Source organism: Hyla sarda, unplaced genomic scaffold (assembly GCF_029499605.1).
Source record: "Hyla sarda isolate aHylSar1 unplaced genomic scaffold, aHylSar1.hap1 scaffold_722, whole genome shotgun sequence".
NCBI lineage: Eukaryota > Metazoa > Chordata > Amphibia > Anura > Hylidae > Hyla > Hyla sarda.
The window spans coordinates 160,332-176,005 of NW_026610743.1; the positions used below are offsets into that span (position 1 = coordinate 160,332).

The 15,674-nt window shown below is 46.7% G+C and overlaps 6 non-coding genes and 1 pseudogene across 6 annotated transcripts; all 7 read left to right on the forward strand.

The window, feature by feature from the left end:
- The first annotated feature begins 526 nt into the window (after positions 1-526).
- On the forward strand, positions 527-717 carry LOC130344587 (U2 spliceosomal RNA). The gene has a single exon (XR_008883486.1). It is a non-coding gene; the product is annotated as a U2 spliceosomal RNA (small nuclear RNA).
- Positions 718-2,798: 2,081 nt separating this feature from the next.
- On the forward strand, positions 2,799-2,989 carry LOC130344588 (U2 spliceosomal RNA). The gene has a single exon (XR_008883487.1). It is a non-coding gene; the product is annotated as a U2 spliceosomal RNA (small nuclear RNA).
- A 1,391-nt stretch (positions 2,990-4,380) lies between these two features.
- LOC130344524 (U2 spliceosomal RNA) lies at positions 4,381-4,571 on the forward strand. Its single transcript, XR_008883437.1, has one exon. It is a non-coding gene; the product is annotated as a U2 spliceosomal RNA (small nuclear RNA).
- A 2,077-nt stretch (positions 4,572-6,648) lies between these two features.
- LOC130344525 (U2 spliceosomal RNA) lies at positions 6,649-6,837 on the forward strand. Its single transcript, XR_008883438.1, has one exon. It is a non-coding gene; the product is annotated as a U2 spliceosomal RNA (small nuclear RNA).
- Positions 6,838-8,940: 2,103 nt separating this feature from the next.
- Positions 8,941-9,131, forward strand: LOC130344589 (U2 spliceosomal RNA). Its single transcript, XR_008883488.1, has one exon. It is a non-coding gene; the product is annotated as a U2 spliceosomal RNA (small nuclear RNA).
- Positions 9,132-11,227: 2,096 nt separating this feature from the next.
- Positions 11,228-11,418, forward strand: LOC130344515 (U2 spliceosomal RNA). Its single transcript, XR_008883429.1, has one exon. It is a non-coding gene; the product is annotated as a U2 spliceosomal RNA (small nuclear RNA).
- A 2,088-nt stretch (positions 11,419-13,506) lies between these two features.
- LOC130344537 (U2 spliceosomal RNA) lies at positions 13,507-13,639 on the forward strand (annotated as a pseudogene).
- The last annotated feature ends 2,035 nt before the right edge of the window (positions 13,640-15,674 follow it).

Consider the following 15,674-nt stretch of genomic DNA (forward strand, 5'->3'; position numbering starts at 1 on the left):
GAACCTTCACAGCAGCGACAGCTTTATGAGGAGCATCAGCACTGCTCTGCCTGAGCAGAACCATCACCGCCATAGGTTGTCAAATAACCCGGGTTTAACCCACACAGGTAAGTCCAATGGGGTGCAGGCATGTCCTCTATGCTTACAGCTTCCCGTGGGTGTTGGTTTGATACCGTTTGGGGACAGCCAAGGAGGCATCTGCAGGCAACAAAGGTAGGTGTGTGCTTGTGTGTGTGTTTCCTATGCAGATCCTAAGCCCAGTGTCACATGCAAGTAGGAGGAGTAAGAAGGGTTCCTGGCAAATCCGGGTTATGGATTGCATTTAAAAAGGCCCCGTGGGAGTGCAATGGGCCCCTGTCTTGCTGCTTAGCAATAATGGTATGGGTTTAGGTTCTGCTGTGTGTACTGGTGGTTGACTGCCCCCCAGCCCAGAGTGTGCATGGAAAATTGTCTGGCAGCCTCCCTGACAGCAAGCAGTGATAGTGCCCATGAAGGGCACCTTGTTGGGCCCGCCCCTTTCACGGTTATCGCTTCTCGGCCTTTTGGCTAAGATCAAGTGTAGTATCTGTTCTTATCAGTTTAATATCTGATACGTCCCCTATCTGGGGACCATATATTAAATGGATTTTTGAGAACGGGGGCCGATTTCGAAGCTTGCTTCCGTCGCCCTATGCATTGACCCGATATGGCAGTATCTTCGGGTACAGTGCACCACCCCCTTACAGGGTTAAAAAGAAAGATTCCTACTTTCATTGCTGCTTGCTGGCTAGCCAGCTAGCCAGCCCTGTGGGCCTTGCTGCTGCTGCAGCCAAAAAACAAAAGGTGGTGCTGCTGCTGCTTCTGCTTCTGCTTCTGCTTGTGTCTGGCCGCTGTTGGAGCGTCCAGGCACAGGACTTCTGCTGCTGCTGACTAAATGGCCTCCTTAATTGGATCATTTGAGTAGCCAGCACACCTGTGCAGGTAGGGCATGACATGATAGGCAGCTGCCTTGATAGCGGGTGGGTGCTGAATGTTCCTAATTGACAAAATAAGATTAATGCTTATGAAGAAATATAAAATCTCATCCCTTCCCCAATATCGCGCCACACCCCTACCCCTTAATTCCCTGGTTGAACTTGATGGACATATGTCTTTTTTCGACCGTACTAACTATGTAACTATGTAACATAACATGGGGGGGGGGGGGGGGTCTCCTGGCTGTTCACACAGGTGTGTCATTGCTGTACATTGACCATGCATTGCTTCTGTGGTATTGCAAAGGCAAAGACAAATGCTTCCAGCCATCCATTGCACTAATGGATTGGTCATCAGCTGGCTGTCTATGTCCCGCATCAATATAGACCAAAGTACAGAGGGTTAGGCTATGCTATTGTGCACCTACCTGATGCATCAGAAGGTGCGAGGCCCTTGCTAAATTCTGTGCACAGACTTTGAGATCTATACTTTAGACTGTATCTAAACCTGCTCCAACATGGACTGACATTCTGGCCTACTTTCAGCCGATGCGACTTGTCTGTCGCTGAACAGTCGCTTTTTATGTATTCAGCACCTATGTATAATGTTGTAAAAATGCTCTAGAAGCTAAAGTCGCAGAAATGTCACACATATTTGGCCTGCAACTTTCTGTGCGACAAATTCAGACAGGAAAAATCAGTATAAATCCTTAGAAAATTATCCCCCAGTGTCTCCATCTGCTGGCGGTATTGAATAAGCATTGCTGCACTGATGGGGTATGCATTAGACGAAAAAAAAGAAGAAAAAGAAGAATAATACGCCCAGAAAAGAGGCGAAAAGGAGAAAAACGTAAAAAAACGTGAAAAAAAAGTAAGAGGAAGAGAAGGGAAAAAAAGGTGGAAATGGGTTTAAAAGTGATTTCGGCGGAGAATATATATATATATATATATATATATATATATATATATATACGCGCACACACACACATATATATAAACGTATTCTCCGTTGAGATATTGCAGCCGCTGCTGTGTCCAGGCCCAGGAGCCTTAGCACTGTGCTGTGATGTCACTCAATACCACTGACATCACTAGGTGTAAACAACATCTCTCCTTTGCTGTGTATGTGACTATGGAGCTGTTTGGTGATGTCGTCTATTATGGCCTTCATAGAAGCAACAGGAGATTGTTGCATCCATCTAGAACCCTCAGAACTACAGTGCTATGATGTCACTCACTTCCACAGGCCTTGCAGAGTGTAAACAACAACAACCCAGCTTTGTTGTGTATGTAACCATAGGGATTTGTGATGTCACCTAGAACCTTCACAGCAGCGACAGCTTTATGAGGAGCATCAGCACTGCTCTGCCTGAGCAGAACCATCACCGCCATAGGTTGTCAAATAACCCGGGTTTAACCCACACAGGTAAGTCCAATGGGGTGCAGGCATGTCCTCTATGCTTACAGCTTCCCGTGGGTGTTGGTTTGATACCATTTGGGGACAGCCAAGGAGGCATCTGCAGGCAACAAAGGTAGGTGTGTGCTTGTGTGTGTGTTTCCTATGCAGATCCTAAGCCCAGTGTCACATGCAAGTAGGAGGAGTAAGAAGGGTTCCTGGCAAATCCGGGTTATGGATTGCATTTAAAAAGGCCCCGTGGGAGTGCAATGGGCCCCTGTCTTGCTGCTTAGCAATAATGGTATGGGTTTAGGTTCTGCTGTGTGTACTGGTGGTTGACTGCCCCCCAGCCCAGAGTGTGCATGGAACATTGTCTGGCAGCCTCCCTGACAGCAAGCAGTGATAGTGCCCATGAAGGGCACCTTGTTGGGCCCGCCCCTTTCACGGTTATCGCTTCTCGGCCTTTTGGCTAAGATCAAGTGTAGTATCTGTTCTTATCAGTTTAATATCTGATACGTCCCCTATCTGGGGACCATATATTAAATGGATTTTTGAGAACGGGGGCCGATTTCGAAGCTTGCTTCCGTCGCCCTATGCATTGACCCGATATGGCAGTATCTTCGGGTACAGTGCACCACCCCCCTTACAGGGTTAAAAAGAAAGATTCCTACTTTCATTGCTACCTGCTTGCTGGCTAGCCAGCTAGCCAGCCCTGTGGGCCTTGCTGCTGCTGCAGCCAAAAAACAAAAGGTGGTGCTGCTGCTGCTTCTGCTGCTTCTGCTTCTGCTTGTGTCTGGCCGCTGTTGGAGCGTCCAGGCACACATATTTGGCCTGCAACTTTCTGTGCGACAAATTCAGACAGGAAAAATCAGTATAAATCCTTAGAAAATTATCCCCCAGTGGTCTCCATCTGCTGGCGGTATTGAATAAGCATTGCTGCACTGATGGGGTATGCATTAGACGAAAAAAAAGAAGAAAAAGAAGAATAATACGCCCAGAAAAGAGGCGAAAAGGAGAAAAACGTAAAAAAACGTGAAAAAAAAGTAAGAGGAAGAGAAGGGAAAAAAAGGTGGAAATGGGTTTAAAAGTGATTTCGGCGGAGAAATATATATATATATATATATATATATATATATATATATATATATATACGCGCACACACACACATATATATAAACGTATTCTCCGTTGAGATATTGCAGCCTCTGCTGTGTCCAGGCCCAGGAGCCTTAGCACTGTGCTGTGATGTCACTCAATACCACTGACATCACTAGGTGTAAACAACATCTCTACTTTGCTGTGTATGTGACTATGGAGCTGTTTGGTGATGTCGTCTATTATGGCCTTCATAGAAGCAACAGGATATTGTTGCATCCATCTAGAACCCTGAGAACTACAGTGCTATGATGTCACTCACTTCCACAGGCCTTGCAGAGTGTAAAACAACAACAACCAGCTTTGTTGTGTATGTAACCATAGGATTTGTGATGTCACCTAGAACCTTCACAGCAGCGACAGCTTTATGAGGAGCATCAGCACTGCTTCTGCCTGAGCAGAAACATCACCGCCATAGGTTGTCAAATAACCCGGGTTTAACCCACACAGGTAAGTCCAATGGGGTGCAGGGCATGTCCTCTATGCTTACAGCTTCCCGGTGGGGGGTGGTTTGGTTTGATACCGTTTGGGGACAGCCAAGGAGGCATCTGCAGGCAACAAAGGTAGGTGTGTGCTTGTGTGTGTGTTTCCTATGCAGATCCTAAGCCAGTGTCACATGCAAGTAGGAGGAGTAAGAAGGGTTCCTGGCAAATCCGGGTTATGGATTGCATTTAAAAAGGCCCCCCGTGGGAGTGCAATGGGCCCCTGTCTTGCTGCTTAGCATAATGGTATGGGTTTAGGTTCTGCTGGTGTGTACTGGTGGTTGACTGCCCCCAGCCCAGAGTGTGCATGGAAAATTGTCTGGCAGCCTCCCTGACAGCAAGCAGTGATAGTGCCCATGAAGGGCACCTTGTTGGGCCCGCCCCTTTCACGGTTATCGCTTCTCGGCCCTTTTGGCTAAGATCAAGTGTAGTATCTGTTCTTATCAGTTAATATCTGATACGTCCCCTATCTGGGGACCATATATTAAATGGATTTTTGAGAACGGGGGCCGATTTCGAAGCTTGCTTCCGTCGCCCTATGCATTGACCCGATATGGCAGTATCTTCGGGTACAGTGCACCACCCCCTTACAGGGTTAAAAGAAAGATTCCTACTTTCATTGCTACCTGCTTGCTGCTAGCCAGCTAGCAGCCCTGTGGGCCTTGCTGCTGCTGCAGCCAAAAAACAAAAGGTGGTGCTGCTGCTGCTTCTTGCTGCTTCTGCTTCTGCTTGTGTCTGGCCGCTGTTGGAGCGTCCAGGCACAGGACTTCTGCTGCTGCTGACTAATGGCCTCCTTAATTGGATCATTTGAGTAGCCAGCACACCTGTGCAGGTAGGGCATGACATGATAGGCAGCTGCCTTGATAGCGGGTGGGTGCTGAATGTTCCTAATTGACAAAATAAGATTAATGCTTATGAAGAAATATAAAATCTCATCCCTTCCCCAATATCGCGCCACACCCCTACCCCTTAATTCCCTGGTTGAACTTGATGGACATATGTCTTTTTTCGACCGTACTAACTATGTAACTATGTAACATAACATGGGGGGGGGGGGGGGGTCTCCTGGCTGTTCACACAGGTGTGTCATTGCTGTACATTGACCATGCATTGCTTCTGTGGTATTGCAAAGGCAAAGACAAATGCTTCCAGCCATCCATTGCACTAATGGATTGGTCATCAGCTGGCTGTCTATGTCCCGCATCACTATAGACCAAAGTACAGAGGGTTAGGCTATGCTATTGTGCACCTACCTGATGCATCAGAAGGTGCGAGGCCCTTGCTAAATCTGTGCACAGACTTTGAGATCTATACTTTAGACTGTATCTAAACCTGCTCCAAAATGGACTGACATTCTGGCCTACTTTCAGCCGATGCGACTTGTCTGTCGCTGAACAGTCGCTTTTTATGTATTCAGCACCTATGTATAATGTTGTAAAAATGCTCTAGAAGCTAAAGTCGCAGAAAATGTCACACATATTTGCCTGCAACTTTCTGTGCGACAAATTCAGACAGGAAAAACAGTATAAATCCTTAGAAAATTATCCCCAGTGTCTCCATCTGCTGGCGGTATTGAATAAGCATTGCTGCACTGATGGGGTATGCATTAGACGAAAAAAAGAAGAAAAAGAAGAATAATACGCCAGAAAAGAGGCGAAAAGGAGAAAACGTAAAAAAACGTGAAAAAAAAGTAAGAGGAAGAGAAGGGAAAAAAAGGTGGAAATGGGTTTAAAAGTGATTTCGGCGGAGAAATATATATATATATATATATATATATATATATATAATATATATATATATTACGCACACACACACACTATATATAACGTATTCTCCGTTGAGATATTGCAGCCGTGCTGTGTCCAGGCCCAGGAGCCTTAGCACTGTGCTGTGATGTCACTCAATCCACTGACATCACTAGGTGTAAACAACATCTCTCCTTTGCTGTGTATGTGACTATGGAGCGTTTGTGATGTCGTCTATTATGCCTTCATAGAAGCAACAGGAGATTGTTGCATCCATCTAGAACCCTCAGAACTACAGTGCTATGATGTCACTCACTTCCACAGGCCTTGCAGAGTGTAAACAACAACAACCCAGCTTTGTTGTGTATGTAACCATAGGGATTTGTGATGTCAACCTAGAACCTTCACAGCAGCGACAGCTTTATGAGGAGCATCAGCACTGCTCTGCCTGAGCAGAACCATCACCGCCATAGGTTGTCAAATAACCGGGTTACCCACACAGGTAAGTCCAATGGGGTGCAGGCATGTCCTCTATGCTTACAGCTTCCGTGGGTGTTGGTTTGATACATTTGGGACAGCCAAGGAGGCATCTGCAGGCAACAAAGGTAGGTGTGTGCTTGTGTGTGTGTTTCCTATGCAGATCCTAAGCCCAGTGTCACATGCAAGTAGGAGGAGTAAGAAGGGTTCCTGGCAAATCCGGGTTATGGATTGCATTTAAAAAGGCCCCGTGGGAGTGCAATGGCCCCTGTCTTGCTGCTTAGCAATAATGGTATGGGTTTAGGTTCTGCTGTGTGTACTGGTGGTTGACTGCCCCCCAGCCCAGAGTGTGCATGGAAAATTGTCTGGGCAGCCTCCCTGACAGCAAGCAGTGATAGTGCCATGAAGGGCACCTTGTTGGGCCCGCCCCTTTCACGGTTATCGCTTCTCGGCCTTTGGCTAAGATCAAGTGTAGTATCTGTTCTTATCAGTTTAATATCTGATACGTCCCTATCTGGGGACCATATATTAAATGGATTTTGAGAACGGGGGCCGATTTCGAAGCTTGCTTCCGTCGCCCTATGCATTGACCCGATATGGCAGTAGTCTTCGGGTACAGTGCACCAACCCCCTTACAGGGTTAAAAGAAAGATTCTACTTTCATTGCTACCTGCTTGTGGCTAGCCAGCTAGCCAGCTCCTGTGGCCTTGCTGCTGCTGCAGCCAAAAAACAAAAGGTGTGCTGCTGCTGCTTCTGCTGCTTCTGCATCTGCTTGTGTCTGGCCGCTGTTGGAGCGTCCAGGCACAGGACTTCTGCTGCTGCTGACTAAATGGCCTCCTTAATTGGATCATTTGGTGTAGCAGCACACCTGTGCAGGTAGGGGCATGACATGATAGGCAGCTGCCTTGATAGCGGGTGGGTGCTGAATGTTCCTAATTGACAAAATAAGATTAATGCTTATGAAGAAATATAAAATCTCATCCCTTCCCCAATATCGCGCCACACCCCTACCCCTTAATTCCCTGGTTGAACTTGATGGACATATGTCTTTTTTCGACCGTACTAACTATGTAACTATGTAACATAACATGGGGGGGGGGGGTCTCTGGCTGTTCACACAGGTGTGTCATTGCTGTACATTGACCATGCATTGCTTCTGTGGTATTGCAAAGGGCAAAGACAAATGCTTCCAGCCATACCTTGCACTAATGGATTGGTCATCAGCTGGCTGTCTATGTCCCGCATCATATAGACCAAAGTACAGAGGGTTAGGCTATGCTATTGTGCACCTACCTGATGCATCAGAAGGTGCGAGGCCCTTGCTAAATTCTGTGCACAGACTTTGAGATCTATACTTAGACTGTATCTAAACCTGCTCCAACATGGACTGACATTCTGGCCTACTTTCAGCCGATGCGACTTGTCTGTCGCTGAACAGTCGCTTTTTATGTATTCAGCACCTATGTATAATGTTGTAAAAATGCTCTAGAAGCTAAAGTCGCAGAAATGTCACACATATTTGCCTGCAACTTTCTGTGCGACAAATAACTTTCTGTGCGACAAATTCAGACAGGAAAAATCAGTATAAATCCTTAGAAAATTATCCCCCAGTGTCTCCATCTGCTGGCGGTATTGAATAAGCATTGCTGCACTGATGGGGTATGCATTAGACGAAAAAAAAGAAGAAAAAGAAGAATAATACGCCCAGAAAAGAGGCGAAAAGGAGAAAAACGTAAAAAAACGTGAAAAAAAAGTAAGAGGAAGAGAAGGGAAAAAAAGGTGGAAATGGGTTTAAAAGTGATTTCGGCGGAGAAATATATATATATATATATATATATATATATATATATATATATATACGCGCACACACACACATATATATAAACGTATTCTCCGTTGAGATATTGCAGCCTCTGCTGTGTCCAGGCCCAGGAGCCTTAGCACTGTGCTGTGATGTCACTCAATACCACTGACATCACTAGGTGTAAACAACATCTCTCCTTTGCTGTGTATGTGACTATGGAGCTGTTTGGTGATGTCGTCTATTATGGCCTTCATAGAAGCAACAGGAGATTGTTGCATCCATCTAGAACCCTCAGAACTACAGTGCTATGATGTCACTCACTTCCACAGGCCTTGCAGAGTGTAAACAACAACAACCCAGCTTTGTTGTGTATGTAACCATAGGGATTTGTGATGTCACCTAGAACCTTCACAGCAGCGACAGCTTTATGAGGAGCATCAGCACTGCTCTGCCTGAGCAGAACCATCACCGCCATAGGTTGTCAAATAACCCGGGTTTAACCCACACAGGTAAGTCCAATGGGGTGCAGGCATGTCCTCTATGCTTACAGCTTCCCGTGGGTGTTGGTTTGATACCGTTTGGGGACAGCCAAGGAGGCATCTGCAGGCAACAAAGGTAGGTGTGTGCTTGTGTGTGTGTTTCCTATGCAGATCCTAAGCCCAGTGTCACATGCAAGTAGGAGGAGTAAGAAGGGTTCCTGGCAAATCCGGGTTATGGATTGCATTTAAAAAGGCCCCGTGGGAGTGCAATGGGCCCCTGTCTTGCTGCTTAGCAATAATGGTATGGGTTTAGGTTCTGCTGTGTGTACTGGTGGTTGACTGCCCCCCAGCCCAGAGTGTGCATGGAAAATTGTCTGGCAGCCTCCCTGACAGCAAGCAGTGATAGTGCCCATGAAGGGCACCTTGTTGGGCCCGCCCCTTTCACGGTTATCGCTTCTCGGCCTTTTGGCTAAGATCAAGTGTAGTATCTGTTCTTATCAGTTTAATATCTGATACGTCCCCTATCTGGGGACCATATATTAAATGGATTTTTGAGAACGGGGGCCGATTTCGAAGCTTGCTTCCGTCGCCCTATGCATTGACCCGATATGGCAGTATCTTCGGGTACAGTGCACCACCCCCTTACAGGGTTAAAAAGAAATATTCCTACTTTCATTGCTACCTGCTTGCTGGCTAGCCAGCTAGCCAGCCCTGTGGGCCTTGCTGCTGCTGCAGCCAAAAAACAAAAGGTGGTGCTGCTGCTGCTGCTTCTGCTGCTTCTGCTTCTGCTTGTGTCTGGCCGCTGTTGGAGCGTCCAGGCACAGGACTTCTGCTGCTGCTGACTAAATGGCCTCCTTAATTGGATCATTTGAGTAGCCAGCACACCTGTGCAGGTAGGGCATGACATGATAGGCAGCTGCCTTGATAGCGGGTGGGTGCTGAATGTTCCTAATTGACAAAATAAGATTAATGCTTATGAAGAAATATAAAATCTCATCCCTTCCCCAATATCGCGCCACACCCCTACCCCTTAATTCCCTGGTTGAACTTGATGGACATATGTCTTTTTTCGACCGTACTAACTATGTAACTATGTAACATAACATGGGGGGGGGGGGGGGGTCTCCTGGCTGTTCACACAGGTGTGTCATTGCTGTACATTGACCATGCATTGCTTCTGTGGTATTGCAAAGGCAAAGACAAATGCTTCCAGCCATCCATTGCACTAATGGATTGGTCATCAGCTGGCTGTCTATGTCCCGCATCAATATAGACCAAAGTACAGAGGGTTAGGCTATGCTATTGTGCACCTACCTGATGCATCAGAAGGTGCGAGGCCCTTGCTAAATTCTGTGCACAGACTTTGAGATCTATACTTTAGACTGTATCTAAACCTGCTCCAACATGGACTGACATTCTGGCCTACTTTCAGCCGATGCGACTTGTCTGTCGCTGAACAGTCGCTTTTTATGTATTCAGCACCTATGTATAATGTTGTAAAAATGCTCTAGAAGCTAAAGTCGCAGAAATGTCACACATATTTGGCCTGCAACTTTCTGTGCGACAAATTCAGACAGGAAAAATCAGTATAAATCCTTAGAAAATTATCCCCCAGTGTCTCCATCTGCTGGCGGTATTGAATAAGCATTGCTGCACTGATGGGGTATGCATTAGACGAAAAAAAAGAAGAAAAAGAAGAATAATACGCCCAGAAAAGAGGCGAAAAGGAGAAAAACGTAAAAAAACGTGAAAAAAAAGTAAGAGGAAGAGAAGGGAAAAAAAGGTGGAAATGGGTTTAAAAGTGATTTCGGCGGAGAAATATATATATATATATATATATATATATATATATATATATATATACGCGCACACACACACATATATATAAACGTATTCTCCGTTGAGATATTGCAGCCGCTGCTGTGTCCAGGCCCAGGAGCCTTAGCACTGTGCTGTGATGTCACTCAATACCACTGACATCACTAGGTGTAAACAACATCTCTCCTTTGCTGTGTATGTGACTATGGAGCTGTTTGGTGATGTCGTCTATTATGGCCTTCATAGAAGCAACAGGAGATTGTTGCATCCATCTAGAACCCTCAGAACTACAGTGCTATGATGTCACTCACTTCCACAGGCCTTGCAGAGTGTAAACAACAACAACCCAGCTTTGTTGTGTATGTAACCATAGGGATTTGTGATGTCACCTAGAACCTTCACAGCAGCGACAGCTTTATGAGGAGCATCAGCACTGCTCTGCCTGAGCAGAACCATCACCGCCATAGGTTGTCAAATAACCCGGGTTTAACCCACACATGTAAGTCCAATGGGGTGCAGGCATGTCCTCTATGCTTACAGCTTCCCGTGGGTGTTGGTTTGATACCGTTTGGGGACAGCCAAGGAGGCATCTGCAGGCAACAAAGGTAGGTGTGTGCTTGTGTGTGTGTTTCCTATGCAGATCCTAAGCCCAGTGTCACATGCAAGTAGGAGGAGTAAGAAGGGTTCCTGGCAAATCCGGGTTATGGATTGCATTTAAAAAGGCCCCGTGGGAGTGCAATGGGCCCCTGTCTTGCTGCTTAGCAATAATGGTATGGGTTTAGGTTCTGCTGTGTGTACTGGTGGTTGACTGCCCCCCAGCCCAGAGTGTGCATGGAAAATTGTCTGGCAGCCTCCCTGACAGCAAGCAGTGATAGTGCCCATGAAGGGCACCTTGTTGGGCCCGCCCCTTTCACGGTTATCGCTTCTCGGCCTTTTGGCTAAGATCAAGTGTAGTATCTGTTCTTATCAGTTTAATATCTGATACGTCCCCTATCTGGGGACCATATATTAAATGGATTTTTGAGAACGGGGGCCGATTTCGAAGCTTGCTTCCGTCGCCCTATGCATTGACCCGATATGGCAGTATCTTCGGGTACAGTGCACCACCCCCTTACAGGGTTAAAAAGAAAGATTCCTACTTTCATTGCTACCTGCTTGCTGGCTAGCCAGCTAGCCAGCCCTGTGGGCCTTGCTGCTGCTGCAGCCAAAAAACAAAAGGTGGTGCTGCTGCTGCTTCTGCTGCTTCTGCTTCTGCTTGTGTCTGGCCGCTGTTGGAGCGTCCAGGCACAGGACTTCTGCTGCTGCTGACTAAATGGCCTCCTTAATTGGATCATTTGAGTAGCCAGCACACCTGTGCAGGTAGGGCATGACATGATAGGCAGCTGCCTTGATAGCGGGTGGGTGCTGAATGTTCCTAATTGACAAAATAAGATTAATGCTTATGAAGAAATATAAAATCTCATCCCTTCCCCAATATCGCGCCACACCCCTACCCCTTAATTCCCTGGTTGAACTTGATGGACATATGTCTTTTTTCGACCGTACTAACTATGTAACTATGTAATATAACATGGGGGGGGGGGGGTCTCCTGGCTGTTCACACAGGTGTGTCATTGCTGTACATTGACCATGCATTGCTTCTGTGGTATTGCAAAGGCAAAGACAAATGCTTCCAGCCATCCATTGCACTAATGGATTGGTCATCAGCTGGCTGTCTATGTCCCGCATCAATATAGACCAAAGTACAGAGGGTTAGGCTATGCTATTGTGCACCTACCTGATGCATCAGAAGGTGCGAGGCCCTTGCTAAATTCTGTGCACAGACTTTGAGATCTATACTTTAGACTGTATCTAAACCTGCTCCAACATGGACTGACATTCTGGCCTACTTTCAGCCGATGCGACTTGTCTGTCGCTGAACAGTCGCTTTTTATGTATTCAGCACCTATGTATAATGTTGTAAAAATGCTCTAGAAGCTAAAGTCGCAGAAATGTCACACATATTTGGCCTGCAACTTTCTGTGCGACAAATTCAGACAGGAAAAATCAGTATAAATCCTTAGAAAATTATCCCCCAGTGTCTCCATCTGCTGGCGGTATTGAATAAGCATTGCTGCACTGATGGGGTATGCATTAGACGAAAAAAAAGAAGAAAAAGAAGAATAATACGCCCAGAAAAGAGGCGAAAAGGAGAAAAACGTAAAAAAACGTGAAAAAAAAGTAAGAGGAAGAGAAGGGAAAAAAAGGTGGAAATGGGTTTAAAAGTGATTTCGGCGGAGAAATATATATATATATATATATATATATATATATATATATATATACGCGCACACACACACATATATATAAACGTATTCTCCGTTGAGATATTGCAGCCGCTGCTGTGTCCAGGCCCAGGAGCCTTAGCACTGTGCTGTGATGTCACTCAATACCACTGACATCACTAGGTGTAAACAACATCTCTCCTTTGCTGTGTATGTGACTATGGAGCTGTTTGGTGATGTCGTCTATTATGGCCTTCATAGAAGCAACAGGAGATTGTTGCATCCATCTAGAACCCTGAGAACTACAGTGCTATGATGTCACTCACTTCCACAGGCCTTGCAGAGTGTAAACAACAACAACCCAGCTTTGTTGTGTATGTAACCATAGGGATTTGTGATGTCACCTAGAACCTTCACAGCAGCGACAGCTTTATGAGGAGCATCAGCACTGCTCTGCCTGAGCAGAACCATCACCGCCATAGGTTGTCAAATAACCCGGGTTTAACCCACACAGGTAAGTCCAATGGGGTGCAGGCATGTCCTCTATGCTTACAGCTTCCCGTGGGTGTTGGTTTGATACCGTTTGGGGACAGCCAAGGAGGCATCTGCAGGCAACAAAGGTAGGTGTGTGCTTGTGTGTGTGTTTCCTATGCAGATCCTAAGCCCAGTGTCACATGCAAGTAGGAGGAGTAAGAAGGGTTCCTGGCAAATCCGGGTTATGGATTGCATTTAAAAAGGCCCCGTGGGAGTGCAATGGGCCCCTGTCTTGCTGCTTAGCAATAATGGTATGGGTTTAGGTTCTGCTGTGTGTACTGGTGGTTGACTGCCCCCCAGCCCAGAGTGTGCATGGAAAATTGTCTGGCAGCCTCCCTGACAGCAAGCAGTGATAGTGCCCATGAAGGGCACCTTGTTGGGCCCGCCCCTTTCACGGTTATCGCTTCTCGGCCTTTTGGCTAAGATCAAGTGTAGTAATACAGGAGATCTGGTCAGAAGGTACTCGGGTACCCCTCTCCTCGGCCTTGTGGGATCGCCCAGGTTTATTGCCTGGGCTTCACCCACTTGTTGCTATTGGGGAGAGGGCTTAGTCCCAGGGTAACGGGTTGCGATCGCCTCTCAAAGCCTTCGGGTGGAGAGAGGTTTGAGCGAATTGGCTGGTTGGTTGGAGCGGAGAGAACCAGACCAAAACACGAATGAACCATGGATGAAGATCTAGATCCTGGTTCGGTACCGGCTTATGCCCGGATTAAACACACTGTGCGGGTCATTCTCACAGGTGATGCGGCGGATGCACGTGGCATGAGGTTCGTGATAGAGGACGTGCTCGACAAGATTCTTAATGTTCGTAAGCGAGAGATTTTGGCCATCCAGGATTACCCTAAGCGGAGGATCTACGACTGCACTTTCATAGGGGAAGGCGTATTCTTAGATGCAGTAATGAAAATTCCAAAGCAAGATGATCCGAGGCTTAAGGGTATCCAAATTGTCGAGCACGTCCTAGATGAAACCAAGTTGATTGTCGTGAAGATGTACTCCCCTTTTGTAAATCAGAGAGAGATCGATGGGTTCCTGGCAGCCTACTTTAAAAAGGTGGAGTTCAGAGGAAAAATCATGAACGACTGTGGTGTCTGGACCTCAAAATGGCGATATCAAGTCACGTGCAACAAAGACCCCACCCTCCCAGGGGGGATACTATTACCGCCTGCTCGTTTTAAATTAAACAATGTGTGTGGCGACCTCTTTTTTGCGGGAATGCCAAACTTCTGCAGAAGGTGCCAACGTTATGGGCACATAAAGGAAAATTGTGAAAGTTCCTGTAAGAAATGTGGAAGCATGCAACATGAAACAGAAAAATGTGATAAGGGTTTGAGATGTAATTTTTGCCGTCACTTTGGTCACGTGTATGCTTTCTGTCCCCACAGACCAAAAAAAACCACAGAACAGCAAGGGCAACCCAAGAGAGACGTCCGGAGACCAGCCTGGGGAAAAGCCAGAGAGGAGGAGCACCCCCCACAAGAAGAGGTAAGCTGTGAGATGGAGACCACGGCCCCCCCAAAAGAACCCCAGGAGAAAGAGGCACAGGTGGAAAGGGGGACCCCAAATGAGAGGAGGCCGGGGAAGAGAAATGCCAGAGGGGATCGGGCAGATACCTCAGAGAAGGTGGAAGAGCGAGAGGTGCCCGATTCCACCCCGGAAGGTCCTCCTGCTCGGGGTCCCCCTGAGTGTGAAAACCCGGACGGAGTAGCAAAGGTGAAAAGACGAAGGGGCTCCAAAGGGCGTCCGGACTCGGAGGTGGTCCAGGAGGAGCAGATGGAAGTTCCTGTCGTGACGGGGGCTCCAAGTGAAGCTCCTCCACAGGTCCCAGCGGTGGATACCCCTCCTCCTCCCAGCCAGGAGGAGGTTTCAGGGGTGACCATCTCCGAGGTCCCGGAAACGGACCTAAGTACGCACCCGACCCCTATGGAGGGGCAAGAGGTGGACGCCGAAAAAGAGAATGGAGCCCAGAAGCTGTTCTTACCAATGTACTCCGTCTATACACCTGTGGTCTTGGAAGAGGGGGGCTGCTCGAGCGATGGTGGTTCCTCTCCGGCTTCCTCTATGTGTACGGTAGAGTCAGAGGTGGGGGGTAACGAGAGCTCCAGTGCGCAATCTGGTTTTTAGTTTGTTATCTGAGCCTCCCTTTTTTTTACATCTCCAATGGCTGAGTTGTCCGGATTGTCTATGAATGTAAGAAGTATAAGTTCACGAGCGAAACGGGTTGCCCTTTTTAACTACTTGTCTATTTTTGCTGCTTCTGTGGTTTTCCTGCAGGAGTGCGGCATCCCGCATAGTTTAAATTATGAAAAGTATAAAAAAGATTGGGTACACGGTCCATCAGTCTGGTCTGGATCTAACGAATCCAGATCAGCAGGGGTCGCCATACTTTTTAAAGGAAATGCTTTTATTGATTTTATTCATGAGATTTTACCAGGCAGAATTTTATTGGTTAAAGCTTTTATTGATGGTATTAAATGGCAGTTTTTAAATTTTTATGGTTCACCCAATAAAAATGATAGAGCACGGATGTTAGAGATTTTACCCCTTTTTATCAATGATTCTGAACC